At 45.5% G+C, this 18,814-nt stretch overlaps 1 non-coding gene across 1 annotated transcript; it reads left to right on the forward strand.

The window, feature by feature from the left end:
- Nucleotides 1-17,350: 17,350 nt before the first annotated feature.
- Trnaa-cgc (transfer RNA alanine (anticodon CGC)) lies at nucleotides 17,351-17,423 on the forward strand. Its single transcript has one exon. It is a non-coding gene; the product is annotated as a tRNA-Ala (tRNA).
- Nucleotides 17,424-18,814: the final 1,391 nt, after the last annotated feature.

An 18,814-nucleotide genomic window follows, 5' to 3' on the forward strand; every position in this document is an offset into this window, starting at 1 on the left:
ATGTGGCGCCAGTTGGATGAAAGTGCAGCTAGTGGCAGCACCACCATTATGCAAATATGCAAATAAGATTAGCTTTAAATATGCACTGTAACATTCCAAAAATTTTCTACCTTTGAAACTGGACGTAGTACGAGAACTAAGTCTTTCGCAAAGGCACTTATATGTGAAATATTCTAGGTATTCTTGCAGCGCCAATTATCTTTAATTACATATGGACGTAGTGCATTGATGTTAGTGGAGAACATCTTTAAGACAACGATGACGACATTGTCTACACCTTACTTTGACCAAGTTCGTGTAATAGGGTTACGAGAATCTAGATGTTCCTTTTGCGAAAGACTTGGCAGGAAAGTAGCCACGATACTTGATTGCTGGCAGTTGTGTTCACGCGAAGATACGGTTGGAAGAAGATCGGGCTCCAGACGGCCACGTGTCACTGCCATATCGAAGACCGTCGTGTTCAGGTTGTGGCTACTGCACATAATACTGCCTCTGCAGCAGCGATTTGAGCAGCACCGTGACACAATGAATTGTTACAAATTGGTTACTTCAAGGACGGCTCCTAGCCAGACGCCATGTAGCGCGCATTCCACTGACCCCAAACCACTACAGCTTCAGTGTTGTCAAGCGAGAGCTATTTGAAGGGTAGAGTGGAGGCCTGTTGTGTTTTCTGGTGAAAGCCGGTTCTGCCGCATTGCCATTGATGAAGGCGGCTAGGTCAGCACTTACAACCACCCTGTTTGTGTGCTACACACATTGGACCTACACCTGGGTTTACAGTGTGGGCTGTGACTTTGTATGACAACAGGTGTGCTCTCGAGGTTATCCCACGAACCCTGACTGCAGATCTGTAAGTCAGGCTGGTGATTCGACCTGTTTTTCTGCCATTCATGAACAGCGTTCCAGGGTTTGTTTCCGAACAGCATAACGTTCGCCAATATACCGCTCCTGTAACCTAACAAGCTATACAGAACGCTGACGTATTGTGCTAGCCTGTGCGATCTAATTTATCATGTGTGCAACATCATAGGACGAAAATTCCAGCATTATCCACAGACAGCATTACCATCCCTGTACTGACCGATCAAGTGCAACGGGCACGCAATCCCATCCCACAGACTGGCATCCAACACCTATACCACATGCGCGTTTCCATGCTTGCATTCAACATTTTAGTATTTACATCGCTTATTAATGTACCATCATTTCATATTTTCAATAGCCTACTTCACGCTTACATTAACGTATGATCTTGGAACTTTAATCATTTAAACATGTTATCTAGACAAATTCAGTCCCAAAACTCTACACTATTTGATTTCTGCTGTTACGATTGTTTTCCTCGCCAGTGTTTATAGTCAGCACTGGTACAGTGATGGTGCCGCACAAATCCACGTTGTGTTACTTTAACCGTCATCTGCCTGCACCGTTCTGATTGTAACTGATTTTTACTTTCACTCAAAACACAAATTTCAGTGAATTCGATTGCCATCATAAGAAGCAATGAGCATATGTATAATAGTTCATCGTCAAAACTAATTGTTACATAAAACAATTACGGAAAAGTGAATTATTATTGTATTACTGTATTCTGGGCCTTGGTATTACTACGCACGAAACTGTAATAGATGTGCTGAGGAGGTTAATGTGAATCTCTGACACAGAGAATAAATAAATCCTCCAGATACAGTTGGGAAGGTTTAGAGAACTGAGGAACTCTGTGAAATGTTTCTGATGTCCCCATTATACACCTCGCGTAATAGAAAAAACCGGGACTAGGTTGGGAGTGGAAACATTTACTCTTTCTTATGCGGCCCACGAGGCATTCGTCTTCTGCCAATTTCTCTTAATGTCAAAGCAGCACTTGCAACCTTTGTACTCGACTATTTTTTGTATGTAGGCCAATATCTGTCTTCCGTTACAGTTTTTACCCTGTGCCAGTCCCTTTGGTACCATGAAGGTAACTTCCTGAGGTCTTAACACATGTGCTGCTATCTTCCTCTTATTCTTGTCGATGTTCTCCATATGTTCTCTTATTCGACAATCCTGTGGAGAACTTCTTCATTGTTTTCCTTTCCAATGCACTTCAATTTCAACTTTCATCTGTAGCACCCCATCTCAGATAATTCGATTGTCATCTGTTTCGATTTTCTCACAGTCCTTGAGACACAAACACAATACAGTCTTCCAAATGTGCATTCCCAAAAAACTGTCCCTCATATTAAAGGCTGTGTCTGACAAAGGTGGACTTCTCGTGCCAAGGATTGTCCTTTTTACGTACTTTTGAGTCCTCTTTTCTTCATCCGTCCGGTGTTATTTTACTTAAAAAGTAGCTGATTCCTTCAGTTCATCTATTTCAAATGGTTCAAATGGCTCTGAGCACTATGGGACTCAACTGCTGTGGTCATAAGTCCCCTAGAACTTAGAACTACTTAAACCTAACTAACCTAAGGACATCACACACATCCATGCCCGAGGCAGGATTCGAACCTGCGACCGTAGCGCCTTTAACCGCTCGGCCACTCCGGCCGGCTCAGTTCATCTAATTCCTGATCATTATATTTGTTATTAAGTTTATAGCTAATCTCATTTCTGACACTCTCATTACTGTCGTCTTTCTCCAGTATGGCCTCAGTTCACATTTTGTAGTCGATATAGTGTTTATAGTGCTTATTCAGTTTAACTGGTCATGTAATTCATTCACTGAGGATAGCAACGTCAGCAGCGAATCTGATCATTGCCATCATTTCACCCTAAATTTTAATCGCACGCCTGAATCTTTCTTTAAGTTCCGTCATTGCTTCTTCTGTGTGAAGTCGAGAACCCCTTCTTTGACCGAGCTCTCCGTTCTTGACGTTCCAATCTCGTTGTTCACTCTCGGTTTTGGCAGACTTCACAGCACAAAAATTGACCGACGAATATAGCAGCGCAAGCTAAATTCCAGTGGAGCACTGTCGTCAACGAACTGCGATAGGCTTCACTTCTTCTTTTTACCATTCAAAAGTGTAGACGAGGGAATAGTACTTTGAGAATTACAGAAAACTAATATTCACAGATGTCTTCCAAGAAGGCACGGAATCTATTCTGCAAATACACAGCTATAGGTACAGTGCATTTCAATTGAGTAGATACAAGTTCGTAAACAGTCACTGTAACTGAACGAACAACGTACAGGCGCTAAATATATGGTACCTGATGTCTGAATTTCTCCAGTACGAGACACGTTCTTTTGGTTCAACAATTTGTTGTCTATGAAGTCATCCATTATCTTATATGAAACACAGTTTGATGATATGTAGCTAATTTGTCAAAGAAGATGCGATGGTATTTTGGTTGTAAATCAGTGGGGGTCACCTCCAATGCAGATTGACCTTCTTGGAGTCGAAACCTCTATTTGACATATTACCTGAGAACTATTCAGACGGTTTTGTTGATGTTACAGAGTAACCAAGTGACAGTCTGTAACGGCCAGTTACGTCTTCAACCGAACGTTAGTTCTGTAGTAGCCAATGATAGTACACGAACATGGTCAAAAACCTGCACCACATCACATTCAGCCGTGTGACATTACTCATGTACTTTGCCACAAAACCAACTGCGTCATTGTTCTTCTGAAGTATTGGAATTTGACGGCGTCACAGGCCGGAGCATGGCTGAGGTCCCTAAGAGCACGGCAAATCGATGGATCAAACGTTATCAAGATATTGCGGTATCCAGTTTGCGTGCAGAAAATGGACTTCGGCGTGTAACAACACCTGTCCAGAATAATTAATTTGTCAACGCGTCGTGGCAAAAACCTTTTTAAACGCGGTGCAAGTGAAACACACTACAGCATTTTCCGCGCCTATGGCTATGGCTCGGCGTCGGTTTTGGAAGGTTGATCTACTTAGCAAACGTGCGATCGTCTAGGAGAGGCTGCGTGGTGAGCGTCGACTCTACCGATTAGCGTTTGTCGAAGGGAATTCAGTGATGACTGACTGATCGTGACGTTTTACGACGAATCGAGATTGTCCTCAGGGCCAGTACGAGTATACACATTGCACTGTGCCGCTTTCGATCCCAAGTACGTCAACGAGTCGTCTTAGAGTGGTTTTCTGTCTGCGGCAGTTTTGGTTGGGGTATATTCCTGTGCCGGCCGCAGCGGCCGAGCGCTTCTAGGCGCTTCAGTCTGGAACCGCGCGACCGCTACGGTCGCGGGTTCGAATCCTGCGTCGAGAATGGATGTGTGTGATGTCCCTAGGTTAAAGTAGTTCTAAGTTCTAGGGGATTGATGACCTCAGATGTTAAGTCCCATAGTGCTTAGAGCCATTTGAAGCATTTTTTATGTTCCTGTGGAACGACAACAACAACAGAAACGTCAACACTTATTTCTGAGTACTCTACTGATCCTCTGCGTTTAGAAGGGCATAGCCCATTCCAATACACATTTGTAACATTTTAAATGCACTGAAGAGGAAAAGTCTTGGGATATCTCCTAATATCGTGTCGGATCTTCTTTCGCCCGGCGGTGTGCTGCAATTCTACGTGGCATGGATTCAACAAGTCGTTGGAAACCTCCTCCGAAAGTAATGTGCCATACGAAGTCTGTAACCATTAACTGCGAAAGTGTTGCAGAGCAGGATTTTGTGCACGAACTGACATCCCGAGTATGTGCCATAGACGTTCTAATGGTTTGATATCGGGTGATGTGGGTAGCCGGATCATTCGTTCAGACTATCCAGAACGTTCTTCAAACCAGTCGCGACCAGTTGTGCTCCAGCGAAGAGGAGCATTATATTTTGGGAGTATGTATTGCTGCAAATGGTCTCCACGTAACCGAACATAACCATTTCCAGTCAGTGATCAGTTCAGTTGGGCCAGATGATCCAGTCCGTTCCATATAAACACACCCCACACCACTATAGATCCACCACTAGCTTGCACAGTGCCTTGTTGACCACTTGAGCTCATGGCTTCACGAGATTTGCGCCACAGAAGACCCTACCATCAGTTCTTAACAACTGACCAGGCCACTGTTTTCCAGTCGTCTAGGGTCCAACCGATATGGTCGTTAGCCCAGTAGAGACGCTGCAGCGATGTCGTGCTGTTCGCAAAGGATCTCGCGTCGACTTTCTGCTACCATAGCCTATTAATGACAAATTGCGCCACATTGTCCCAACGGATAGTCCGTCGTACGTCTTAAACTGAGTTCTATGGTTACTTCATTCAGTGTTGCCTGTCTTCAAGCACTGACAACTCTACGCAAACTCCGCTGCACTCGGTTGTTCAAATGGTTCAAATGGCTCTGAGCACTATGGGACTTAACATCTGAGGTCATCAGTCCCCTAGAACTTAGAACTATTTAAACCTAACTAACCTAAGGACATCACACACATCCATGCCCGAGGCAGGATTCGAACCTGCGACCGTAGCGGTCGCGCGGTTCCAGACTGAAGCGCCTAGAACCGCTCGGCCACACCGGCCGGCACTCGGTTGTTATGTGAAACCCATCGGCCACCGCGTTTTCCGTGATGTATCCTCGACACACTCTTGACACTTTGGATCTCGGAATATTGAATTACCGAACATTATCCGAAATTAACTGCCCCACACAACTAGCTCCAACTATCATTCTAATTTCATAGTTACCATCATGCGGTCATAAGGGGGAAATGAGTGGGCTCTTGTAAGGGATTCTGTGTATCCTCTCCAGCCATGATGTTTGAGGAAGTTTTATTTGCTTTCATTTATGTATTATCTATTTCAAAAAGGGGGGAGGGGCTTATTTCTCCCAGATGGAAATTTATTTGCACGAATTTTGGGAATAGCTCCGGCATTCACCTCACGGCCTAAGGAAAACCTGCAAAATCTGGCCTGAGCTTCTGTTGCTGCTACCGTTTCCCTTTTTCTAGTGCGTCCGCTTGGGATACACTAGGTTGTGTGCATCTTGATTCGTCTGCGCTGGTGTAGTCCTGCGCCGCGTGGCGGGCCGTGTCCTTTACCACGCTCAGTGGCGGTATGGGTAGGTGGTCTGGCGGCAGTGGCGGCTGTTGCTACTGCTACAACCGCCGTGGCGTCGGCTTCCATCCGTCTTATTCTCAAGTTCATTTTTTCCTGCTCTTTGCCCTTCCAGATATCCAGCCATCTACGTTGGTCGTCGGCTCTCTCCCCTACGTTTGGAATCGTCGCGTTCAATATGTCATCATCTATCAGATCTCCGTGCCAGGTGACAAACTCCTTTGTTTATGCTTCCCTGTCGGTTCGTGTCGGTTTGTCTTCCCTAGCGACGTTCGGTGTTTGTGTGGCGCGGTTTGCCCATTATTGTCTTTTGTCTGGCTGTTGGTCTGCGTGCCTTGTTCCTGCATGGTGTGGTCTTCTTTTTGGGAGGCCGTCGCGGTGCCCTAATACGCATCCGTTTGGGCCGACCTCGTCTCCAATCGCAGCCGATTGAGGTATACTTGCAGGAGGAGACAGACAGCCTCCTTCTCCGCATGGCGCGCAATTCTGAAGCGGCTCTCGAGTGCCCTGTAGAGTCGCGTCGATGTCGCGATGGTGGTGATTTTTTCTTTGCGACCTGTTGCTGTGATGGTCTCTGGCGCGGCGACGTCCTCTGGTGTAGCGACGATCTTTGCTCGATTGTCCCTTCCCCCCCTCCCGCCCCGCGCCCCGTCCTCATCGCACTCACTGGTGGAGTGGGTGGCCTGCGGTGCGTGGTTGCTGCCTGTTGCCGACGCGTCTGTGGACTATTCTGGGGGAGAGATCTTCCCATTCCTACCCCTCCGGCGCCGTCTTTTTTGGGGCTGAGGGACGTCGTCCGGCCTCTTCGCCTTCTCATTGGTTTTGCTGCGCTCTGTAAAATCCGAGCAGCTGCAGTGGGCACAGGTTAGCCGTTCGTCTCTGCGGGAGCAGCCGTAGTGAGCGTATGACTGTTAGTGTGCTCTGTGCCCAACTAGGGAGAGAGGGCGGCCACACTGTGCAGCGCGTCAGACTGCAAAGTGTCGTGGTGCTGTTTTCACAACAAGACCAAAATGTCGTGTTACCTCGCACGCAGCATGGCTAAAGCAATAACAGCAAAACAAACGGGACGGAATCCGCATCCAAAGCTGCCGAAAGCACCTACGAGCGAATGCGAGAAGAAGAGACAAGTGGACAGGGCTGTACGGTAGGGCATCGTTGCGCTGCAGGTCCGAAGTCGTCATCGAGTCGGTAGACTCCGACACCTTAATCAAGCTTCAAGTGGCGAACGTGGGCGACTTCAAGACGCTGAAGAGCACTACAGCCGCCCGCATCGCTGACCCATCCGGAAAGAAGACGGCGCTGCAATCCCGACTTGTGAAGACGACCAAGGTGCTCCTGAAGGGCTGCTCTGGGTCGTCAGGAAGATCACAGTCCAAGATACAAAAATGCAGTAGAGTCAAGCTACACATCCGGACGATCTTCATCGTAGCTTTGTCTACAGCAAATCACGGTGACGACATATAGGCGGTGCGGGAGCCGCTAGGCTTCCGTATCTAGACGGAGGCTCTCCCCACCAACATACACACATATCCCCAATGCTACAGGTACCAGGAAGAAGGGCACGGGGTGAAATTTGACACAACATGCATAAAGTGAGCAGGATAGCACGACAGTCACACATGCATCGACAGCTCTGCCAGTGCACTGCCCATTTATATATTTTGTATGCGATACACCGCCATCTGTATATGCGCATATCGCTATTCCATGATTTTTGTCACCTCAGTGACAATACGGTAGTAACTAAAACAGCTGAATCGTTCACATCATAACAGAGTGTTAAAAAAATACATTTGAACATCCCAAGTTTTGATCCACGAAGATGAATGATACCAAAGAAAAGGACCAGTTTAACGTAATAATGAACGCATCGATGAACATCTGATGTTTTCAGTTAAACGGAATGATTGGAAAATTTGATACTCTCTTCAGTATATTAGTCATTTGCCCTATCTGAAAATTAGTCTTTGGCTAAAGAAATCGCTAATGATTAGTCTGTGTTTACTTTCTCACGCGTAGGAGTGTAGTTTTAAAACTAACTGGATATAAAATACGGATAGACATACAGAATGATTAAAGGATAGCACTTCGAGTAACATAGTTCCTTGAGGCAAACACGAATTTAAGAAAACAGTAGGGAAAAGGACAATTGGTATACTCCAATGTGTGCATATATGTCTCCCAGGGAAGTATATGGCTCTCAACAGAGTTGTAACATGTGGCACCTATACAAATCAAATCTTGTGAAACAGGATAAATTTGGCTGTAAAGGTTTTATGTCGTTTTTGAAGTCGTACGAGGGCTACTCGGAAAGTAAGGAACGATACGTCGCGAAATGGAAACCACAGTGAAATACAAAACTGTTTTATTTGAAACGGCTTGCTACATCTTCCAGCTACTTCTCTACACAGTCGCTGCTCAGATGTAGACATCTGTCGTAGCGTTGTACCAACTTTTCAATTCCCTCGTTATAGAAGACCGCCGCTAGTGTTTTTCGACAGTTTTCTACTCTGGACTGCAGCTTGTTGTCTGTGTCAAAATATTGTCTTCATACCCAGTGGTTCACTTGAGCAGAGATGAACCTCAGTAGTAGCTATTTACGAGGTGTATTGTGGGTGATCAAACACTTCCCATCGAAAACGCTGCAGGTGCATCTTCATTGCCCCTGCAGAGTGCGGCCGAGAATTGTCGTCTAGAACGAACCGCATGACAGTTATGTTATGTGGACTGCATAGCTTCAGGCGAAATCTTTCGCCAGGCCCTCTTACTTGGCGGGAGACGCTAATTTCTAGCCATCTTTACGTTCTCACTGTGAGCTCAGAAATGAAAAGAGTGACATGATTGGATCGATGGGCGTACTAGACACAGTGCCCAACGCATCTGTGCAAAGCTTCATCAGATTTTCACTGTATTTTCCATTTCGCGACCGATCGTTCCTTACTTTCCTAATAGCCGTCGTATGTATTGACATTTTGTTATTTCTCTCATTAGTGAACTTGTGAAATTACACATCTACTGAACGGTTTACCTTTTAGTCGTGAAGATGATAACAGAACTAGAAATACTGGACATGCTAGACGTCTATATGAGTGAGGAGATATTATAAGTGGGTAGCGATTCGTGTCATCGAACACAACACTAAGGGTTTCTTGCACAGATACCCATTAATCACTTAGACGTTTGGTACAATACTTTGTTGTGAAACTTTGTACTCCATAATGACGTTAGTGAAGATGAAATATTGTCAACAGTTGACCACTCAGTCTTAGAGAACTTCTTTCAACAGCGTTAACAAAATAAGTACTGAATTTCAATCATTTGACAAAAACTATTAGTTAATTTTTTTAAATAGATTTACAAGACATTTCATTACTTTATTACAATTTTGAAGCAAATATTTTCTACTCCATAATTACTATTTCCTATATTCTTACCCCTCATACAGCTGTTTAGTGTAACAATATAACTAACATTTATTCTGAATTCGTGAAGACGCAAGAGATTTCTGGATGAAAAGCTGCTTCATGTATCACAACCTTCACTGGATGAATGAAGGTGACATTTCAGCAACAGCACCCTGCCTCTTGGAGAGGACCATGACTGGAAAGCAGGTTTTGTTCTCGCATTAGCAGTTATTTTACAATGCTATGCGGCTCTTCACCCGGGAAAGATCGTACTGACTCTCACTGGCTGCGGAAGCTTACGTAGTTTCTTCAGAAATATGTATTTAATAATTTTACTTCTAAAAGTGCATGAAAAAATAACTTCCTGGCCGACGTAAGCGTTCATTTCCGTGTCATTGGTCAAATATTTGGGTTCTTCTTTTGAGGGCACTGTTATTTTCTGTGAAAATACGAAATAACAAACAATGCTCGTGTTCAACACCTTTCTTGGAAGAAAGAAGCTGGAGAGTAAAGAATGTGGGGTAACTTTACGACTACGTGCAGTATGCACGAGCTCATTTGTCGTGTTGCAGTGAAGACCAGGAACACGCGCGAAACAGCGTATTGTTAATGCAGAGGGCTGCCGCGTAGTGCAGCCGTAAAAGCGCGCTGCCGGCGGAATGCCGTGTGCGTAGAGCCGGGTACTGTCCCAAGCACAAACATCGTGGTACCTGCCGCAGCCGCGGAAAAACTTATCGCGAACGGCGACAGATTGAAATCTTTGCAAAAATATCACTCTCATTGCATGTTATCCTTGTGAATTATCCAATGAGATTTTCTACGTCAGTAACTGAAAACTAATTTTCACTGTTCAATAAACAAATGTAAAATACAGCTCCCCTTTGTGCAAAGTTTAAAAATTGATCACGTCTAGCTAATTTCGATGTTAACTTTATCGATAACCTCATTCCTACTACTTCTCATTATGTTCATCGTCCTTCAGTTTACGATCAGTTCATATCCTGTTTCATGAAAGTTCATTTGATTCAAAAGATCCTGGAATTTCCTCAGTTTCACTGGGACTGTCATCAGTGAATCTTGTCACTGGTATCTTTCCGCCGCGAATTTTAGTCGCAGTTTCAAATCTTTCTTTTATTTCAGTCATTGCTTCCTGAATGTACAGAGTGAACAGCAGGGGCTATCTTACTTCCTTTTTACTTCGAGAACTTCTTTCCTGGGATTCCGTTCTTGTTATTCCCTCTTGCTTCTTGTATTTATTGTACGTTATCCATCTTTCACAATAACTTCCACCTATTTTGCTGACAATATCGAACATCTTGTACCAATTCACACAGTGGAACGCATTTTCTAAATCGGGAAATCCAATGAATGAGCTTTAGTTTTGCTGAAGTCATTCTTCCGTTAACAACAGCAATGTTTTGTATCTTTAGCTTTCTCTCCTCTGCTTTTAAAATAAGAATTCCTACTGCACTCTTAATTCAGACTCCTTCGCTTCTAATTTTTCCGAACATCGCCCTTTCTTCCGACGACGATTTCGTTACTAAACGACCCTACTGTAATGGAGCATTTATGTATAATCTGATACTGTAGTGTAATAGAAGAGCAAATGGAAAAAAGAGGTAGGTCCACTTTTGGTCAGTCATTTTATCTTCGATTCGTGTAACTTCAAGAATGTATATGAAATCATAAATGTTTTAAAGGAGAAAGAGATTAGGATAGTCACAGAAATACTGAGTGTTTTAATAAATAAAGGGTGCAATGGGTACAACTGCAGATAATTGTAATATGTGGTACCTTAATATATATACACATCAGTGTGCTGGTTGTTTTTTTATCTGTGTTGAACAGTCTTCCCACTGACAAATCTTAAACTTTATGACTTGATGTTTTCAGTATGGTTGTACTTTACTACTACGGATGTCAACACCCGATTTGCTATACAGGAGAAAATATACATTAATGACTTTCTGTTGCAACATGCACTTGGGGGTACTAACCAACCTAAAATCATGACTTGTATTTGTTAAAATTATAAGTCTGTAGATGGCGAGAGTACTATATGCTGTTGATCAGTACAGCGTCCTCGGCCACCAAGAGAAATGTCTACACTTGTATCGTTACACCCCATATTTACTGAAGAGAAAGAGTGACAGTTCATTCCCTGCTGGGGAGAAGAAAGCGACTGATGTGAAAATCTAACACTGCACCACACTAAAAGCAGAATGTTTTTGAATTTGAGTTAGCCAACTTGCTCTTCACTAAACAGGCACATGTTTTATTCTTCACTTCTGTAATAACGTTATACTATTTGCTTAGTTTTATTGATTTTATTGCTGTTTTAGTAGCAGTCTGTAAAAGAATTGTTGTTATTAGTGAGTCTTGGAGTGTAGCAGTAGATTTCTGTTTTGTTTCTTTTTTCCTACAAGGTGGTGCAGAACAACAGATTATCTTCGACCAACGAAAATTTTGACACAACCGCGTCTACAAACCGTACTGAAGAACCTAAGTTACGTGGAAGGGCATAAGATGCAAGCAAGAGGCTTAGGTCTCAGTCAAACGGGCGAGATAACACTTCCAACACACTGACAATTTGCTAGTAATCAGCATTAGTAACCTCAAAACTAGTTAAAAATTTTATTTCAAATACTTCTGCCACTTTGAAGTCCAAAACTACTTCTCGCTGCTATCTCAAAATGGATGTATTCTCTTCACCACCACCACATCAGTCGTTAAGTTACTACATTCAATGTACTGAATTTAAATAATGTTAAGTGGTTTGTATTAAACAAGGATATTAATTGATTTCACGCCTTTAAAATTCCAAAATGAACAAAATGACTCTTTGTTCATATGGCTACGTCTCTTACTCCTGAACAGGTTCAAGTACCAATAGTTTCCAATAATGATGCTAGTGTGAGAACTAAAAGATGCAGAATTGCTCCCGCAGTTGTGTACAGCATAGAATAAAAGACTATTTTAGGAATGGAAAATTTTGTGAATCACTGTGTTTCATTCTCAAAATTTCTTTGCTGTAAAATTTATTCGCCTGGAATAGCACAATTTTTCTCTGACGTCTTTATTTTGTAAACATCCTTTCTTCATGTAGTGGCCGAATGGAATCATCCGAAAGTTAATGTGTTAATGTGAAATAATCAGCCCATAGAAGCTACTATACTATGCACACTGGCAAACGCAAACATTATGACCAGTGTCTGCCGTGAGATTAAATGCAATCTGGGGGTGTTGCGGGCACGCGATGCCGGAAGTGAAGTATGCAATTGGAGCAGAGACTAGAGTGGAATCATTCCAGCAATAATACGGGTTGTAAATGGAGAAACCCACTAAAACATGCGATATTGACAAGTGTTGGGTTGTTAAGACCCGGCACCTGGAACGAATATATAGGAAACACTGACCAACTGTTCACGTGCCTTACAAGTCCACACCTCATCACGGAACTTGAGGTCAGATGCTTGTCCGCTCTATAGAGCAAGATATTCAGCGATTTGTGGCAGATATAACGAGAGAGTACCGGTCTGATGCAGGAACAATAATTCAAAGCATATCATTCAGTGCATATTGTTGAGCGTGGAGCTATGCGGCTGACGATCTCCGTGTGTTTCCATGTTGACTCAACGATATCGGGAGCTACGACTACAGTGGGCAAGGGATAGATGAGATTGAACTTTTCTTCTTTAACGTCCAATGTCACCCACTATTCTGTTAATCGGGTTACAAAATCAGACCATAAATATTAACGACTTCAGAAGTTATTCAGCAATTACAGTGATTAGCTTTTATGCAACGTTATCTCATTAAATTTTACATTAACTAGCCACTCAGCCCGTCAAGGGGCCCAGCAACCATCCACTATCAGCTCAGCCTCCCCGTCTTCCGCTAATTTTAACTACATACAACCCAATAACTGCATTGCTACAATAAACTAACTACCGGTGCTTTCTACAACTATTATCCACCATCTAAGCACCTTGGTAGAACTAGGCACATCAGGGTGGAAGACTAGGAACCAAGCCATTCTTTTGACCTCTACACTGACCTTTCAGGAACCTTGGTTTCGAAAAACAGGAAACTCGGTCAGCACTTACAATCCTCGACATATTCTTTCATTTCATAATTATATTACGGATGCTTCGAACCATCGACCAAGCGTAAGCCCGGCCAGATCACAGGACGCTGATGTTCCACTCAAGCCATGTTTCAGTGTCTGTCGCCGACGTGCGCCCATCGGCACACCAGGCTTCCAAATTCAAATGGTTCAAATGGCTCTGAGCACTATGGGACTTAACATGTGAGGTCATCATCCCCTAGAACTTAGAACTACTTAAACCTAACACCTCCATGCTCGAGGCAGGATTTGAACCTGCGACCATAGCGGGCACGTGGTTCCAGACTAAGTACCTAGAACCGCTCGGCCACACCGGCCGGCCACGGCTTCCTGCTCCTAAATTTCGCCACGCTGTATTTTTTCTCTGTTACATGAAAGCTAAGCGTGAGGCGAAAGTCCTTTAAATGTTGGCTCTGTTCTACATTATGAAGTAACTGAAAGATTTCGTGAACGCTGGTGACTTGCCTGTCTGTTCAGGCAACTCGTTTGTAGGAAGGTCATGTAAATAATATGTGCCCTGGATGCCTACCTCCTCACCACTGTCACATGCCGGACTAGGCGTTTCCCTAAGCACTGTCAGGTGCACCGGACAGAGCGAGGTAGCGCAATGGTTAGCATACTGGACGCGTATTCGGGAGGACAACGTTTCAAACCCGCGTCTGGTCATCCTCATTTAGGTTTTGCGTGATTTCCCTAAATCGCTTCAGGCAAATGCCGGGATGGTTTCTTTGAAAGGGCACAGACGATTGCCTTCCCTAATAAGATGGGACCGATGTCCTTGCTGTTTAGTCCCCTTCCCAAACGAACCAACCACCCAAGCGCACCGGCTAGAGACCATGTTCGGTCACAGTGCTCTAAGCCTCAGTTTGGTTGATGCTTCTTTAACTTTGACTGTTCTTTCGCCGAAGCCTCGACGGCATTCACCCTTGTTCAAGTTTTATAATTTGTCCCACGTCTGTTGGCACAGTTATAAAACTGCTTTTTTAATCTCTCTAACATTTTAACAGGTACTGCCGAATATGTTCTTCATCTTTATAAAATCTTGTTTACGCATAGTCTCTACTGGACACAAGTCCTTTACAGTATGTACTCCACCAGTGGGCCAAAGGCTCCCACATATCTAATTCTTACATTTATTTGCACTCTTCTGAGGGCCATAGTATTATGATATGAGGGACATTGACCTAGGCGTCCATGGGAACTGAGGTGATAATCTAAGGCTGCGTGACAGCTCTGGACAACGTGGCCATTACTGCGGAAGACCTGCACCCCGTGCATTGTGCTTTCCCCGTCGGCGATGGAACCTTCCAGTTGGAAAAATGTCCGTTTCCCAAGGTCATAATTGTGCCACAGTGATTTGAGGAACATGATAGTGAACTCACGACCACCAAGCTCGCCTCATCTGACCTCGATGGAACACGTCTTGGACACTACCGGGGGCCAGGTCAGCGTTTACAAACTATCGGCCCAAAATTTACGGGAATTTCGTAACCTGCGTCTGCCTCTTTAGCTCAAAGGTCAGAATCTGGATGTTATGAATCCGGATTCAATGCTTGGTACTGCAAGAATTTTTCGTTATTCGGAAGACTGGAGCAGGGGTAGGGGGGAGGGGCCAGGGGGGAGTGGGGATGGGGTAGAGGGAGGGGGAGGGGAAGGAAGGAGTACTAACTTTGTGATTATGACTAATGAGGTGCTTCAGCCTACAAAGCCTACAATTCCCGGGGGGAGCGGTAAACCGACATCATACCCCTCCATACCAAATATAGATGGGTGGATCACATAACTAAAGAGGAGGTATTGGATAGAATTGGGGAGGAGAGGAGTATGTGGCACAACATGACAAGAAGAAGGGATTGGTTGGTAGGGCATATTTTGAGGCATCAAGGGCAGCGTGGAGGGTAAAAGTCGTAGAGGCAGACCAAGAGATGAATACACTAAGCAGATTCAGAAGGATGTAGGTTGCAGTAAGTACTGGGAGATGAAGCAGCTTGCACAGGATAGAGTAGCATGGAGAGCTGCATCAAACCAGTCTCAGGACTGAAGACCACAACAACAACATTGTCAGAGGATGACACAGTGGTCGGTTAGTGTCGATATCTATTGGCCCGCCTCGGCGAGAACATGGAACTTTGCTTTACGTTGAGTACCTGTACGTAGACATCTGCTGTTACATTCCTCGAGAAACCTATCGGAGACTTCCAGAATCCTAAAAGAAATTGTGTTGTATTCCAGAGGTGGACCGACATGCAGCTGAGCAGATGGTCATTAGGTTTCGGTTCATGAGTGTAATTCTGTGGCGACGCAGTGATCGGTGTGTGGCCGTGTTTACGGCGCAACAGAGAGGGGCGCACGGTGCCACGGCCACGTGGAGTCCGCGTGGCTCGGCTGGGCCGCAGCTGCACTCGCCGGCCGGCCAGCCAGCCCCGGGCCGGGCGGGATTCCGCGGATCGATATCTGCGAGAGCGCGGCTGCCGTGGCGGTGGCGGTGGAGGAGGCGGCGGCGGCGGGGCCGGGCGGGGGCGGCGGCCACTCAGCGCCCTACTCACGGCCTCAGCGCCGCGCACTAGCGTTCCCACGCGTGGTAGTCCATCCGAGTTTGGCGGTTCTGCATCCTGACTGTAAAACGAGCCGAAGAATCCACCAGCTTCTGCCGTGCATTCGAGAACACTAGCCCTTGGCCAACCCCAGACAGTGCTTGGTTCAAATGGCTCTAAGCACTATGGAACATCTGAGGTCATCAGTCCCCTGGACTTGGAACTACTTAAACCTAACCAAACTAATGACATCACACACAGCCATGCCCGAGGCCGGATTCGAACCCGCGACCGTAGCAGCAGTGCGGTTCCGGACTGAAGCGCCTAGAGCCGCTCGGCCATAGCTGCCGGCCCAGTGCATGGAACATTACCTAAAGTAACATTACCTATATCCTGTTTAACTGGCCTGTCAGTGTGGTCATACGAGGAAACCCGACCACATTATCTTTATAAACTGGCAATACTTTTGCAGAATGAGATTTTCACTCTGCAGCGGAGTGTGCGCTGATTTGAAACTTCCCGGCAGATTAAAACTGTGTGCCGGAACGAGACTCGATCTCGGGACCTTTGCCTTTCGCGGGCAAGTGCTCTACCGTCTAAGCTACCCAAGCACGACTCACGCCCCGTCCTCACAGCTATATTTCTGCCAGTATCTCGCCTCCTACCTTTCAGACTTTTCAGAAGCTCTCCTGCAAACCTTGCAGAACTAGCAATCCTGAAAGAAAGGATATTGCGGAGATATGGTTTAGCCACAGCCTGGGGCCGTTTCCAGAATGAGATTTTCACTCTGCAGCGGAGTGACAATACCTTTGTTTATGAATACGAAACAATGTTTCTTCAGGCATGCATCCTTGATTGAAGGAAATACAGGAAATGTATTCGTAGTTGCGAATTACCATCCAAATGTACAATGCATCATACCTCTTAATATCACAGGAACTGTCATATCTTGCCGGCCGGGGTGGCCGAGCGGTTCTAGGCGCTACAGTCTGGAACCGCGCGACCGCTGCGGTCGCAGGTTCGAATCCTGCCTCGGGCATGGATGTGTGTGATGTCCTTAGGTTAGTTAGATTTAAATAGTTCTAAGTTCTAGGGGACTGATGACCTCAGCAGTTAAGTCCCATAGTGCTCAGAGCCATTTTGTCATATCTTATTTACTCGCCTATACCAGGCCGTCGACTCTCAGTATATGTCTTTCCAGGACGGGAATATACGTAACGTACGAGTGCAGGTTGTGACATACGGAAGACGACATATGGGAGTTTGGATTGGGTCGTGATTCGCGACCGAGCCAGGTGGCGCAGTGGTTAGCACACTGGACTCGCATTCGGGAGGACGACGGTTCAATCCCGTCTCCGGCCATCCTGATTTAGGTTTTCCGTGATTTCCCTAAATCGCTTCAGGTAAATGCCGGGATGGTTCCTTTGAAAGGGCACGGCCGATTTCCTTCCCCATCCTACCCTCACCCGAGCTTGCGCTCCGTCTCTAATGACCTCGTTGTCGACGGGACGTTAAAGACTAATCTCCTCCTCCTACTCCGTGATTCGCGTACGGATAGCCGAAGCGTTGAAAGCGACCGCTTGCGTACTGGAGGAAACCCGGATTCGAATCCCGCTCCGACACTAATTTTCACTGATGTCAGTCCAATATACACACTGTACCACATTAAACGAACCTTTAAGAAACTACAAATGGTGGACACTAACAGAGAACGTTGCTAATATCGTTTCTTTCAAGTCACGAAAACAAACTTGCTATGATACGGAAATCATAAAATCGCTTCCAACCCGCACAGCATCATCACAGTAGCGTCATTGTGGATAATGAAGTACCAGTGATTGCATCTAGTATTGTGAAAGATGTGAATGCGGGTGACTGCGTTACAGAATGGGCGTTTGCAACCAATATCACACACCCACTCGAGGCAGAACGCACCAGTGCCACGTCGGCACGGCATCCAATTCCACCTCGGCAATAGTGGCGAGGTCATGCTTGTCGGTGTATGCCCTGAAGAGTTCCAGTGCTTTCTCGGTACTGCTTCCAAACATCAAAAACAAACAAAGCAGACAATTTGACTGTTCTCAGCAGGGATAGAATGGTAACGGGCACTGACGTCATTCCGGATCATATACCCGGAGCTGCCCAGTTTTCTTTTACTCCAGTCTTCTATCAGTCAATTTTCTCCTTCACCCTCTCTCTGTCCACCTCCTCCTTACTCCTCCTCTTTCAATCTACTTCACCTCCTTCCTTTCTCTGTCCACATCCTCCGGCGTCCTCTCTCTTTTCATCTCTTCCTGCCTGTCTCACAATCTAACTTCCCTCTTTTTGGTCCCTCTCTCCTCCCCTTTTCCATCTGGTCCTCACCCCTATCCCTGTCTACCTGCTCCTTCCCTCGCTGTCGATCTCATCCTCCTGCCATTAGCTCATTTCCTCGCTGTTTGTCCATCTCCTCAGGTGCCTCTCTCTGTCCAACTCCTTCTCGCCGTCCTCATGTTCGTCTATTCCTTTCTTTCCTGCCACGGGGGTATCCACGCGGTCTAGGGGCGTCTTGTTACGGCTCGCGCGGCTCATCCTGTCGGAGGTTCGAGTCCTCCCTCTAGCGTGGGTGTGTGTGTTGTCCTTAGCGTACGCTAGTTTAAGTTAGATTAAGTAGTGTGTAAGCTTAGGGACCGATGATCTCAGAAGTTAGATCCCATAAGACCTTAGCACAAATTTCCATTTTCCTCTTCTTTCCTGTCCATCTTCTTCTTTCC

Source organism: Schistocerca serialis, chromosome 8 (assembly GCF_023864345.2).
Source record: "Schistocerca serialis cubense isolate TAMUIC-IGC-003099 chromosome 8, iqSchSeri2.2, whole genome shotgun sequence".
Taxonomy (NCBI): Eukaryota; Metazoa; Arthropoda; class Insecta; order Orthoptera; family Acrididae; genus Schistocerca; species Schistocerca serialis.